Consider the following 16,171-nt stretch of genomic DNA (forward strand, 5'->3'; position numbering starts at 1 on the left):
GATTTCATACTGGAAGATATCAAAAGAAGTGAAACTTCCATCAAGAATCTGGTATGTGAAAGAAAGAGAAAGCCAAAATGTGAATATATATCTATATATTAATATACCGAATGATAATGGAATTTATGATGTCATGGGAGTCTTCATAGACATGTGTTCGGTACCAGACAGTGAAGTTGTTTACATACTTACAAAACGCCCAAGTTGCATGAAAGGATTAAATAGTATGACATGAGAGAGGTATCTACAAAGTTGTGTAAACAAATCGTAAATGAGATGAAACAAAATATCGTAAGTATTGTTATTTATATTTGTGTTTTACGTTCTTGTAACTGTCTCGCTATATTTTTTTAACTTTTTTTTTACTGACATATGATATTTTGTTTGACAAAATTTTGTTGAAAGTTGTTCAATTAGGTTGGGAGGCATTCATTTCATAGAGCATGAGATTATGAAAGTTGTCAACAGTTTCTACTCAGTGTTTAAAGAATATATGGCAAAAAAGAAAAATGTAATAATTGACGATGCTACAAAACTACATCCAAGGGATCTGAAAAAAGGCCTCTAGTGGATAAATCTAGCAAGGGTAGACAAGTTACTTTTGAAGACGATGAAGTTAAAACTGACAGTGAAGAATATGTTGTCATTATTGAAGATGACATTGGAACTGAGAAGCACCGTAAAAGACCAAAAGTAACAATGCCCAAGAATAAATCTATTACATTTAATGATGAGAATGTTATGAAGAAGAAATGTAAAGTTGAAGATTTTGAATTATTCATTATCAACAGTCAAGAACCTAGTGAAAGAAAGCAAAGAAATCATTACACCAGGAGTTGATTTAGAGGATGGCATTATCAAAACAAAACAAAATTCCATTCGACAGAAGACAAAGAGAAACTTAATTGAGGGTGGTCGTACATTTTAGCTTAATGTCAGACAAATCTATAAGGCAAGTGAAGGACAATGTCAATATCAAGTCAGAAAGCCACATCATCTACATGTTCACAGCTTGAAGACATTGATGAGGTACAATCCATATGCTCATGTGGTTAGTTATGTGCTTCTTGTTGATCCAGTTAGTGTTCCCAACAAAGAATCATTTCATAAGTCAAAATGTTTTGAATACAATTATTATGTGCTTGTGGGGAACCATTTTGTAGAAGCTCAAAGACAATTGATGGAGGAATGTCCCAATAACCCACGTTTTGAAACAATGAAATGTATCACTTATACTAGTCTATCAAATACAGAAGCAAAGTTAGTGGCATGGGATCATAATTCAGATAATGAATATAGGATGTCTATGACTTTCATCAAAAGGGTTAGATTTATTCTTAGTGAATTCGAAGAAAAATGTGGTGGGGATAGGATAAATGTTACTGTAGATTTCTGAAAGGAATGTTGTATGGAAATAGGTTATCCAATTGAAGAGAAAATCAATTCAAAAGGTGGAAAAGGCAGCAAATTTAATGATTTATTCAGAGGTGTTGATAACATTTTCTAGTTGGAATTTAGAACTGGAGAGATATGGGAGTTAATTAATGAGATTTTTAGCATGTGGGAAAACATTGGCATTAAAAACGAGAAGGTAAAAAAGTCTAAACCATTGATATGTAGCAATAGTAAATCAGGTCCTGAAATGAAGCAGCTTCTAGAAGATATGACTATCACACCTTGGAGAGCATTGCAAGGAATGAAGGATGAAAAATTTGTCAAAGAAATATTATCTTAGTGTGACGTTATGGGAATTATCATTGGAGGAAATGTCTGAGGAATTTCAAAAGTAAATTTGTTGAATTATTTTTATTTATTTCTAGATTATAATTTTCGTTTAAATATAACATATTGTTCTTGGTAGTATTTGTTACACATATCATTATATTAACTTTTTTTACTTTATCTATGTAGTCACAAATTTTACATGAAAATTCAAGAACAAATGGTTAAATTATTGAATGAAGATAGTTGGGATGATGTTGTACGCAACTGTCCATATTCAAGTTCTACATCAACATTAAAATTTTTTTATCTTGCATTTAAAAAGGCATGTTGATTTATACATTTATTTTTATTCATCTGTGTACTATTTTTAATTTATAACATACACATATATTTGTTTATTTTATAAAAGATGAAGAAGGATGATAATGGAGCACCATATAGTTTCAGAACCTTTATTGAAAAAATAAAGATCAAAAGATTGAAGAAGCAACATATTAAGAATGTTGAACTTGATCCAACTCTTACTCATTTCATTTGAAATGGGCTAGACACTATTCAATATCAAGTAATACAAGGCGGCTGTGAAGACAAGGCGGCGGGATTTCTAGAAGTCACGTCATCACCATTATAAAGATTTGTGACATTTCATTCAGACACACAATTGGCAATGTTATTGTCAAGCTTCAAGGGGAAAAAAATTCAAGGATGCAACTTACATGGTAAGACGTTTAAAATGTGTATTTGATTAATGTTGAAAAATTCGTTTATGTACAAGTTAATTGAACTTTTACTATTTCATTTTACAAGCGAAAGTCAAATCTTCTTAACCGTGAAGATCAACTATTTATAAATGATTGTGAGTTCATCCATATTGATAGTTGCGCAAAAGATGATAGTTATATGTCTATGATTTTTAGTCGTGTAGATGGAAAGAGTCATAGCTAAATACTGACTTATGATGTTGTTGTGAGAAAACTAACATATGAAGACAAAGAAGCAAAAGGAGAGATAGTTAACGTTTATCAAAAACCACAGTTATTGATTAACTATCTTAGACATATGTTCAATTGAAGGAGATTGGGTTCTGGATTTATTTTCTGGCTCAGGTAAGTTTTATTATATGGAATTGAATTTCAATATGTTATTTCTTAATTAATATGTCATTGTAATAATGTACTTCATTATTTCTTTTGTGCTTGATAACTAGGTACAACACTAGGATGTTGCCTTCAAAAAGGAAGAAATTGCATTGCAATTGAAAAATATCCAATACAATTCAATTTCATTCAGCAAAGAGTTAATGATTTTCAGTTTCTTCCAGATGCAATGCAAAAAATTGGGTTGAAGAAAGGGGACTTAGTGAATCACATGTGGAAAAAAAGGCAAAGGAACCCCAACCACCATTTCACGGAATGATTGGAAAGGCATACATTGGGAGATTTGCAGACATCAAAGATACATTAGAAGATGAAAATGAGCAAAATGAAGCAAAAAATATTGTGGAAGAAGACAATGATGAAACTCTACAGGACGAAGAGTTTGGATTACGTGACATTGTTGATTAAATTTAAGTTATGCTTGGAAATCAAACTCATTTTTTGTAACTATTAATTAGTTATACTTGTAATGTTTTGACTTTGACATTTTATGAGAAGAATATACACTCAATTAAGGTTGTTATGCGTTCAATATTTGTATTATGTGATTTTCGCATTAATTTTTAAGTTAATCATTATTTTTTGAAAAAAAAAGTGATTATAATTATTTTTTTGATATGAAATTCATAAAAAACACTATTATTTAACCATTTTTACTTAAAAACTTGCTATAAAAATTGTGATTTTGACATAACATTTCTAGCAAAAAATTATCAAAACATGTAGTTTTTTAGTTATAATTATGTTAAAAATGGTTATTTTATGTCAATTGTTAAAAAATATTGTTTTTTAGAGACAATTATTTCATGTGGATAGAAAAATTAATTAACGATGTATAAATATGTAGAATATCAAAAATTCAAAATATCGACCTTCTTCTTTAAATATCCAGAACAATAAAAACCTCACTACAAAAAAAAAAAAATTAAAATAAAAACAAGAAAATATGAAGAAGAAGACCACTTCAAAAATTATTAAATTTACAAAATAATTATTTACATTTCATACATTATAAAATTAAAAGTAAAAAAAAAAAAAAAAAATAAATCTTTTAAAAAAAGGGCATGGTGTAGAATTACCATTAAATCAGCATCAAAATCACTACCATTCTGAAACGTAATGTACATAAAAAAATTTATAGTGCCAAAAAAACTATGTTCTAAAAAAAACATGTGTGTTCTGCATCACCCCTTTTCAAACTCGGGCCACTTTTTTGCTATCTCTACAAAACGGGTAACAGTATCAGTTCCCGTTTCAAAGTTTACATTGTTTAAACCACAGTACTACATACCAGGCATAATAACATATTCATAACCAACATAATAGCAACAGAAATACCAAGGAAACAACAACCATAATACATATTCATAACCAACATAATAACAACAGAAATGCCAAGGAAACAACAGTCATGTAATCCACATATAAACCAGTATAATACTCATGAAATAACAAGGAGAAATAACCTCATATTAGTGATGCAAAAGCCAATCCAATATGGGACTACCACATTCCACCCAATGGTAGACATGGTTGAGCCAATCAGCCAGTCACCCCGATTCCATATTCGAAGCATGAATGTGGGATCTCATAAAACACATCAATCAAAACCATCCAGGGCTTCCAGAGGCCAAACCACCTCAACCCATCAAACAAAGATTCCACCTCATGGTCAGACATCACAAAACCATTGTCAAATTAGTATCTAACCAAGCCTTCTTGGGCTCCAGCGTGTTTGTTCCAACCTAGCTTATAGGACTAGTATCTCAAATTCTTATAGGACTAGCTTATAGGACTAGGCAAAATCCTTTAAGACAGAGAACAAAGTAGCCTCACAATCATACAAATGATTTTTCATCAAGACAGGTATGAGTGGGTCCACAATGCATGCATTATATTTTTTTAAATTCAATAATATCTCGTGAGTCAAAAAAATCCTCTAAATCTCTTTATGTTAGCAATAAAGACCATTTTGCAATAACTTGGATCTTTTAAGGGTCTACCTTAAATCCTTCCTTTGAAACAATATGACCCAAATACTCTACTACTTATTTCCCAAACCCTATTTATGATATTTTTACATAAAATTGATTGTTCATAAGAATTTGTAGAACTTTGTCCACATGCTTAATATTTATTCCCTTTAAGAAAACCAACATAAAATTTCTAAGAAAGGGTTGCAAAAAATTGTTCACGGGGATTTGAAAAATAGAAGGATCATATGGTCAAGCCAAATGGCATGACCAAGAACTCACGTGCTCTAAAAATAATCTTTAGAATGTCTTCATTTCTTAATTTGATTTTGTGGTATCCGAATTCAAGATCAAGCTTTGTATAATAATGCACTTTGTAAAGCTCATTTAATAGCTCAATAATGATGAAAGATATTGAAACCAATGCCTCTTGACTCATTCAAGCTTACTGAGGAAACTACGACCATTGAGGTAGTTGTGAGATTTTTGTCTGTCCTCCAAAGGTGCAAGACTCATTTGAGGAACTAGATACTAGAATCCCAATTTTTGTAGATTGTTTCATCACAAATGTTCCATTAACTACATCATTCATACCAAATTGCAATGTTTGACTTGAGGATAAGCCAAATATTCGGGGATATTGGCACAAGGGGAATATTGAAGTTTTGAAAGTCTTAACAAGTCAAAATAGATGCGTAAAGGAAAGGGATGTTGCACTAAGTGAAGGAAATACACTCCACAAAGATGTATTGCATAGGACTCTACACAATTGAGTAGGATATACGCTGCAGGCATATGATGTAGCATGAGTACCTGTAATGAATTGTAAATCAATCGTATTGATCTTGTAACCAACTTATAGGTAGGTTAGTGTGATCCCCACATAAAGCACACTTATAAAATGATGTAATAAGAGAGAGATAGAAGAGGCATATCATTTTGCAAGAGATCATTTTTTCATTGTAGAGTTCTTTCAACGTTGCAAAGCTCTAATTATTCTAATAGAGGTTAGACTTGTTAGCTATTTTTAATATATAGATCTCATTTTTGAGAGGAATTAATGAGAGATATATTTATTTTAAAATTTTATAAGTCTTTTTTGTCCTATTGAATGTATTTTTAAGCTTATTAGTCTAATCTTTTAAGGATTTTTAAATAATGTTGATATGAATGTTTAAATGTAATTCTAATTGTGAATGTTTACTTTTGATTGAAAGGTACTCGTTGTTGGCCTAGATTTTCTATCCAATATGTGGGTGGGTTGGCCCACCAAATCTAATGTTATATAAATAAATAAAGAAGAGATATTTATTGACCAGTCCTCCATCTAATAAAGAGGAGATATTTATTGATGATTCCTCCATCATTGAGTAAGGAAAAAGAATTGGGTACTGTAAAGTACCTCCTTGAAGTCGAGTATCTTCACTAGGATTTAAAATTGACACCCGTTTACCCTTTTATTATTTTTAGTCGTAAAATATAGCTTTTTTGTAAAATAAACACATCATTGTTGACTAGCTAGTTATTTCGAAAAATGTCAAAATGACGGGTACATAAAAAAAAATAGTTTCAAAATATATGTATATATATATAAGGGTAGTACAATTAGGAAAACGAGCTAGACTATATATATCTATATATATATATATATATATATATATATATATATATATATATATATATAAGGGTAGTACAATACAACGAGCTAGACGATATATATATATATATATATGTATATATATAAGGGTAGTACAATTAGGACAACGAGCTAGACGAGCTATCCAGAGGAATCCTTACAAAGTCGTTAATAAATACAACAAATGCCTAAGACTTTGGCTGGCCATATAGCTACAATTATGCATAAAACTAAAATCTAAATCCCAATACCGAGAACAAGATGGCATCACACATAAATGAATGAACAAATTTTAGTCACAACCAACCATTGCCTCTTCACGATGCCAACAAAATGTACGTCAATAGGTCCTCACAAGTCCCAAGATGGATTCAACAAAAATTTCTTCACCTTTCCTTTCTGCTTTAAATGAATCATAGTAGTATTTGCTACATATCTGGAATTTTAATATCAGTGACCTATCTTCACACACAAGAGATCCCCGAATGTATTTGCAAGTGGTCAGGGATTTCTTTGGCGTAAGCTAATTAAGCTTAGAAGTATTCTCCAGGAAATTAGAAAGCCACCTAGAAATGTAATTATGCCAACATTGATAGATGAAGCTGGCGCTTTTTCATCATTTGTATGGGACTATCACTTCTGCATGCATGAGAGGGCACCACAGTAAAGAGAATTGCTAGGAAAAGGCATAATTCTACATGTCTTACTGTAAATAATTAAAAACCATAGCTTTTCAACCAAGTCCACATATCGAGGTAAAGTAAAACAGTTTGTTTCAAATAAAATTGGTTCAAATTTTGGCACAAGAGACATGTCTAGCAGTAAATAATTAAAAACTATGGCCTTTCAACCAATTCCACATATCAAGGTAAAGTAAAACGATTTGTTTCAAATAAAATTGGTTCAATTTTTGGCAAAAGAGACGGGAGAATCCATTATTTAACTTCTGTTTCCAGCCAAATATAAGCTTATAATGATGACTCAAGAAGATGAGAGCCTAGGCAACCAATAACACCATAAAAAATTAGATATAGAATAATCTAGAAAATAATGTTTTTAATTACATTATCCATACACGGTCAAATAAAAGTCACAGCATAAAAAATTAAATATAAAATAACCTAGAAAATAATGTTCTTAATTACATTATCCATACACGGTCAAATAAAAAAAATGAAAGACAAAACATATACCAAACTCGTAATATCACGGCTACATGAAATCTAATTCTACAACGGCAGGAATAATAATTTACATGCAATCTAATTCTACAACGGCACGAATAATAATTTACATAATAATAATAATAATAATTTACATTATCCATAAAGTCAATTAAAAAGTTGCGTAAAAGTTGCGTATCCTGCACATGAATGATTGAAAATGTAGGCCTAAAACAATATCCGAAAATGATACAATTTCTTTTATGCTACATATCGAATGATATTAGGATTTTCTTTGTCCCGTTCTATGAACGTGGCTTGCAGTTGCTCAACGCATTCAACCAATAATTCCTGACTGCTCAAGACTTTTCTAGCCTTCATTGTCCGAACTATCGCAGCATCGATGGCATGGCATCTATCGCCATCTACAACCTCGCTGACTCTCTTCTTCTCATCCATTTGTGGAAGTGAAATCTTAATCCTCGCAGATTTGCAGGTGAAGCTAGCATTGAATCGAAAATTATCAGTTTTTGTTATTGTTCGAGTCACTAGCTCCTTCAAAATAATCTTGTACTTTCCACATACAAATGAATGAAGCAGTCTAATAACATCCTCCTCTGGCAAATTTAATTGTGAACTGATTTCTTCACAGCTCAATCTTTCGAAATCGTTGAACAATAAAAGCATGACTGCCTGGTTGGTTGATACTGCAATTTCTATTGGCTTAGTATCAAAGTTTCCTATAATTTTACAATTTCCCAAACAATACATCCATGTAAGTTTACGATGCTGATATTTTGTAGAATAAAGTTTCCTATAATTTTACAATTTCCCAAACAATACATCCAACGAAATCGTGTACTTGTCATAGAGTTGTTGTGTGTACAGATAAGGAGGCCTTTGGGTGCACATTCTGTACACAGTTGTATAAATCTTAATGTACTCTGTTACATGAAACTCACCTTTTAAATCTGTTTTGAGAATATTTATCAACTTTAGGATGCCATTCTGAATAATATCCCATCCTTCATTGAATTCTATAGTACCTGTATCTGTTGACGTCATCATCTTTTTCCAAGTGGTAACTGCCCGCCTTTCTTAGCCTTCACCTAAACAAAAGAAATTGTGTCGACTGCGCCTAAACAAAAGAAATTGTTTCACATGGTGAGGAAGAAGAGAAAACCCTTTTGATATATTTATACGGAGATCGCCACTCCATATGGGGCACCCAAATTTCTGGGCCGACAATATGTGAAATAAATAAATTATGAACCATATAAACTTCCATCTCAAACTACCGTACACACCACCCGAGGGTAGGTCCACTAACTGGATATTATAAAAATAAAAATATTAGAAACAGATTTCATAACATGACTTTCATGTTACTTACATATTTATAAATGCGATATAACTTTCTACATGGAACAAAACCTGCCTTTGCACCCCAACACGGGGATTTACCTTTGTGCACACTCGGGGATAACTTCAGACTGTATTTGCTTCCTTATCCATACTTGTGTAACTTTCTTTTTTTGCATGGTTCTAGCTTGTGTAAGAGCCCAAGTTAAGTTACAATCATGTGCCATATGACCAATGTTATGATACTTGAAGCATTCTACATTGTTCATGAATAATAATTCATGATCTCTTCCTACAAAATTGTTTCTTTGAGATTGTTGGGGACCATAATATCTATCTTTATGAGATGGTTGGGGACCATAACATCTATCTTTATGATATGATTTACAATATTTTTCCATGTGACCAAAGTTTGTACAAGAATAAAAATAACTAAAAAATGAACTTTGGTACCTGGGAGATGGAGATTTCCTTGATGTACTTCTAAAGCCTTTCGGCCTTGAGATCCTTTGATGATAACCATTGCCTCTCACATCTTTGACATCATCTACATTTCTTCTTGGAGCAGTATTTCGTCTTGGAGCAGGACTTCTTCTATTGTAGCCTTGATGTTTCTCCTCGCCTTTGCTGGAACTGGGAGCATCACCATTTCTTTCTGGCTTCTTCACATCCTTTTTGTTTGAATCATTATCATTATTGTTTGAGGATTCACCTGCATAAGCGAGACCTGATATATCAAATGGACATATGTGATAGCTGAGCATGTCATCCAAGGCCTGAGATCTCTTCAAGATTTTGTTCATCCCTTCAACCTTTTTTCTGAGGAAGACAATCTCTTCTTCCAATATTTTACACTCATTATTCTTCTTAGCAAGTTGTTTCTCAGTTTCTTCCTTGATACGAGTAGCTTCATCTGCTTATATTTTAAGGGAGATTATATCTAACTTAATTTTGAAGGTTTATTCATCCTTTACTTTCAATTGACATATTGTGGTGTTTCTTTCCTTTCCTACTTCATCAACCTGTCCTTCAATGACTTCCAATGCTTCCATTGTCTTCTCAGCTCCTTGTGCTTGTTTCCTTGCTTCTAGTAGTTGAGGTTTTAGAGAGGAGACCTCCACCTTGTACTGACCAATACCTTCTTCAAGTTTGTTCAATCTCTTGTGCCTTTGTTCAAGTTGACTTGACAAGGTATCTTCCCGTTTCTTTGCTTTATCCAATTGATTTGCCATGGATATGACTTCTTCATGATGCTTTCTTTTGCTTCGATGAAATTCCTTCTTAAGGTTAGCAAGCTCTTCATCCCTTTCTTGTACTTGAAGCTTGACAAGGTCAACTGTCTCCCTTGTTTGATCTTGGTCACTAGCTAGTATTATCTTCTTATGTTCTTCATTTTCCTTTTTCAAATTGTTAATCTCTTCCATGGCAGCCATAAGTTGAGCGAGGAGATATTCTACAAAATCTTTTTCATTCTCTTCATCTTTTAGGTCTGCTTTAGCCTTGATGTCATCATTCTCATTTTCAGCTTCTATGATAGGTTCTGGATTTCCTTCTTGATTTCAATCATCTTCTTGACTGATGGTCATGGTCAATACTCCTTTTGAGTGAAGGCCATGAATTTTTTCCCATATACCCTTTGCTGGTGAATATTTTCCTAGATTGTTCTTTATAGAATCAGGTAGTCCATTCAAGATTGCCTTCATTGCTTTTGCATTATACTCCTTGGATTCTTCATCCATCCTACTATCAACAATCAGTTATTTCCAGATTTCAATCCCTTGAGTCTATAAGAAATTCCTCATTCTTGCTTCCCATATACTAAAGTTCCCATTGAACTTTGGAGCCTCCTCAAATTGATTGTCTTCTATTTTAGGGGTAGAGGAAGACACATCCTTACGAGGATTGGAGACTTTCTTTCTTGACTTCGCCATTTGTGTTCTAAAGATCAACCTTCAAGCTATTAGGCTTTGAATGAAGGTACTAGCTCTGATACCAATTGTTGGAAATGATGGGGGGGGGTGAATCAGTATTTCTTTTTCAACTATTATTTTACCAATTGAAACATTTATATTCAAAACACACGATGAACAACAAGTATCAATGTTTTTGTTAATATAATCTTTGTTATAAAAATAGATACAATATATAAGTGGTTGCAATCAGTTTCCAAGCACCAACTTTGACTTTTGTGAGGCTCCAACCTCCAGATCCTTGTCTGCTAAATTTGAATCAAAAGAGTCTACGATAGAAGAAAAACATGATTTGTAGATTATCACTATGACACAGCCTCACGAAATCTTAAATGCCTTTGAGATGAAAAAAGGAGGTCCATCAGATATGAGAGAAGCCACATTTAGAGCTTCAGCAAAAGGAAAGGAAGAACACAATGAATCGGGACATATTTCAGAAGAAGAAGATGAGGTAAACTTTGTCAAGAAGCTTCAATGGGGCTCCAAAAGATTTAGAGGTAAGCTACCCTTCAAATGCTTTGCCTATGGCAGGGTCGGTCATTATGCTGTGAAATGTCCTCATAAAGATAAATATGAAAAAGGGAAGGAATATGCAAAATGGAATATAAAACAAGTTGTAAATAAAAGAAGTTACTATACTCATGAAGATAGAGATGGTTTATCAAATAGTGATGAAGATGAAAATAGTAATGAATATAGACTCCTAATGGCTTATGACAATGATAATTTTTGGGATGATTTAGAAGAAGACGACCTTCATGAAGAAATTTCTGAACTCAAAATCTATTTAGAAGAAAAGAATATGATTATAGATACCTTGACATACCAACTTGCTGAAAAAGAAAAACACGATGAAAAACTAGAATGTGAAATTGTGGGTATAAGAAAGGATCTTGAGAAAACAAAATCTCTCAGTCTTATATTTGCTAAAGGATCAAAAACCTTAGATGAAATTATCAAAGTGCAGTGTTCTCCTCTGATAAAGAACGTCTTGGATATACTGAAGAAGCATCTCAATCACAAAAGTCGTCAACTTCCACTAAAAGCTATCTTGATGCAGCAAAGACAAGTGAACAATATGACAATCGTCAGCAAGGGCATAAAGCAGATCACCAGGTAAATCAAACTCAATTTATTCCAAGGATGAATAGAAGCCATAACCAATCTCAGGTAAATCATACTCAATTTGCTCCAAAGATGAATATCAATAGAAACTACAATCACCAGGTCAATAGATTTAATAGTCGTAGGAACTTCTTTAATGGGCAATGTTTTTCATGTCATAATTTCGGACACAAAGCTGCTCAATGTGTTGCTTACAAAACCATCATGACTAGAGAAGCACGAAATCGAAGGAATGTAATAGGGGTCAAGAAAAGTTCCTATAATAACGTTTCTCTTCTTGAAAATGAAATAGAACACTCAATCTATTACAAATTTGGTCATGAAGAATCTAAATGCAGGAGCAAATTTCGGCAATCATCTCAAAAGGAGAAAACTCAATTAAATCCAAAGATATGGAGAAGGAAATAATCTCAAACAGAAAGATGTGGTATAGCTTTGTATGTAGAAGGATAAGAAAATCAGTAGTACATCGACAAGTGGATGCTCAAAACACATGACAGGTGACAAAGAAAAAATTCACTCATATAATGCCTTAGAAAATGAAACAAATGTCTCATTTGGAAATGATACTCTTGCTATCATAAAAGGTAAAGGATCTGTTTTCTTGAAAGAAAAGGTTAAACCTAGAAATGTTATGTATGTAGACAGTTTAAAGCATAAATTGTTGAGTGTGAGTCAAATGTGTGATCAAGGAAATGAAGTGTTGTTTCAATCAAACAGATGTGTTTTTCGTGAACTTGATTCAGGGGAGACCATGATCAAAGGTACAAGAAATCCTAACAACTTATACATACTTAAGGGAGGACAACAACAGTGTTATCTAATTAAAAATGATGAAAATTGGTTGTGGCATAGAATATTAGGACATCTAAGCTTTTCTCAAATAAGAAAAGCATGTAGATTCAAGGTTGTTCGTGATCTTTTAGATATTAGCATCCTTGAAAATACAATATGAAAACCATGTCAATTCGCTAAGAAAACCAGAGCTCACTTCATTGAAAAAGAAGGGTTAGCTAGTAAGCCTCTTGAACTTGTTCATACAAATTTATGTGGACCATCAAGGAAAAGGTCACCTCGTGGAGAAGAATACTTTATTTTGTTCATTGATGATTTTTCTAGAATGTGTTGGATAGGTATGCTAAAGCATAAAGATGAAGCATTTGAAAAGTTCCAAGTCTTCAAAGCTTTGGTTGAAAATGAATCAGATCGAAAAATCAAATGCCTCAGATCTGATCGAGGAGTGGAATTTACCTCAGGTGAATCCTTTTACTTTTGTGAAGAACATGGAATAAAAAGTCAATTCTCCACTGCAAAGACTCCGCAGCCAAGGAAAATTTTAAGGATGGAAAATTTTCTTGAAGTTTAAAACATTGGCGAATCTCACTAATCCCTAATATGCAAATTATAAATGATTATTGATATATTTGTAAAATTAATCAAATTTATAATTATTTATATATAGTCTCTCTATAATGTTGGCGATTTTTAAGGTAAAATAATTTTATATTCTAAAATTTGGGCGAATCGTCTTTTATAAAATTGGAAATTGGCGAATCTTTTTTGTGGAAAAATCATGGAAAATTAGCCCACTGGGCGAACATTAGCCCCTAAAATTTTCCATGTCCGCAGCAAAATGGAGTGGTAGAAAGAATGAATGGAATTGTTCAACAAATGGCTCGAGCTATGCCAGATGAATCTGGAACTATTGCAACCTTCTGGGGTGAAGCTGCATTTTCCACCGTAACTATTCTCATCCAAGCAAATTTTCGGGTAGATAGAACTCAAACTCCACATGAAATTTGGTATGGTAAGACTCCTATTGTAAAATACTTCAATGTTTTTGGAAGCAAATGTTATATCAAAAGGGTTGATGAAAAACTTAGTAAGTTTGATCCTAGAGCAGATGAAGGTATTCTTCTTGGTTACTCTTCCCGAGGTAAAGGATATAAATGTTATAACAAAAGACATGGGAAAATTGTTGAAAGTATTGATATTGTAGTTGATGAAGCATGCAAAAATCCAAAACAAACAAAAACAGAAGATTATGACAATGAATTATAATTATGTGGTTTAATCATGTATAGTATAGATCTGAATACTGACGCATGTGTTATTCTATAAATGTTATGATTTGGGTATAACTGAAGTCTGGAATAGTAGAAAAATTATGAATTAATATTTACAAATGTGTACTCTAGTCGGCTTTGACAAAAGTGCTTATACACTCTAGTTTGTCACATGGAAGTAGCATATACCTTATGAAGTATGTTTCAGTGGTTTCTATTTGTTGTTGCAAAGTTCTGGCTTTTACTTTGGGTTCTGGTGACTGTATTATGGTGAGAGTGTTGTGAATGATGAGATTCAAGTTATGGTGATTGAGTTTCAGTGATTGGTTAATGCATATGTACTTGATGATTGTATTGCAATTATGATGTTGTTGATGGATCTAGTATGAAAATTGAATGAAACATGGCCTTTAGATTGTGGTGTTGTGTTCCAAGGGTATCCATTGTGAAAATTCATGAAACGTGGTCACTGGTAGAAGAGTGGAGTTTTCTGTAGGCTGGCACCTACGTACTAGTAAACATATTGGCTAGTACAAGAGCTAGGGGGTTGTAGCTCCCTTCCAGTGGTAACTGGAGAATTAGAGGTGGGTGCCTACATATTGGTATGAGTCTGCACCAGTGCAAGATTGTAAACATATTTTCTTATTATTAAAAGAAGATAGAGACGACAACAACAGGTGGTTTTTACCCACATTGGATTTCCACCTTATATCTTGGTGTTCATGTGTGTTGCTTATGTGTGATGCTTTATTTTGCTTTTACTGTACTGTCTAATAAATCTCGGTTAAAGTTCAATACATGATCAAATGTCTAAATCAAAAGTTCTCTGCATATATGTTGGTTTCTTTAAGTACAGTCGCATGTACACATGAGTTCACCTAGTTGAAGTAGCGAGTCCACATATTCTTCCAATGAAATCTTATACTTGTCATAGAATTGTTGTGCATACATATTAAAATGCCTTTGGGTGCACATTTTGTAGACATTTGTATAAATGTTCATATACTATGTTATAGGAAACGTGTCTTTTAAATATTCTTTCAGAATATCTATCAACTTTAGACTGCCATTTTGAATAACATCCCATCCATCATTGAATTATATAGTTGTATCTCTTGACATCATCATATTTTTTGAAGTGGTAACTTCCCTCCTTTCTTAGCCTTCAACTTCTTTCTAGCAACGCCTACCAACAAAATCTTGAACACATCTAGGGATGAACAAAATCTTGGTTGAAAGGCTATAGTTTTTGTGGTTTTAGGGATGAACAAAATCTAGGGATGAACAAAATGTGGAATTCTACATGTCTTGCTGTAAATAATTAAAAACTATAGCCTTTCAACCAAGTCCACATATGGAGGTAAAGTAAAACCGTTTGTTTCAAATAAAATTGGTTCAAATTTTGGCACAAGAGACATGTCTAGCACTGAAAAACTAAAAGCTATGGCCTTTCAACCAATTCCACATATAAAGGTAAAGTAAAACAATTTGTTTCAAATAAAATTGGTTCAATTTTTGGCAAAAGAGACGGGAGAATCCATTATTTGACTTCTGTTGCCAGCCAAATATAAGCCTATAATGATGACTCAAGTAGATAAAACCAATCACAGCATAAAAAATTAAATATAAAATAACCTAGAAAATAATGTTTTTAATTACATTATCGGGTCAAATAAAAGTCACAGCATAAAAAATTAAATATAAAATAACCTAGAAAATCATGTTCTTAATTACATTATCCATACACGGTCAAATAAAAAAAATGAAATAATATCACCGCTACATGAAATCTAATTCTACAACGGCAGGAATAATAATTTACATGAAATCTAATTCTACAACGGCAGGAATAATAATTTACATAATAATAATAATAATAATTTACATTATCCATAAAGTCAATTAAAAAGTTGCGTATCCTGCAAATGAATGATTGAAAATGTAGGCCTAAAACAATATCCGAAAATGATACCATGTATATTGAGCAATTTCTT

General features: G+C 32.6%; 1 pseudogene; it reads right to left on the reverse strand.

The window, feature by feature from the left end:
* Positions 1 to 7,915: 7,915 nt before the first annotated feature.
* Positions 7,916 to 8,719, reverse strand: LOC149265602 (cullin-1 pseudogene; annotated as a pseudogene).
* Between the last annotated feature and the right edge of the window lie 7,452 nt (positions 8,720 to 16,171).

Source organism: Pinus tabuliformis, chromosome 6 (genome assembly GCF_031772625.1).
Source record: "Pinus tabuliformis cultivar Carrire ecotype Pingquan chromosome 6, CPIR1, whole genome shotgun sequence".
Classification (NCBI taxonomy): Eukaryota; Viridiplantae; Streptophyta; class Pinopsida; order Pinales; family Pinaceae; genus Pinus; species Pinus tabuliformis.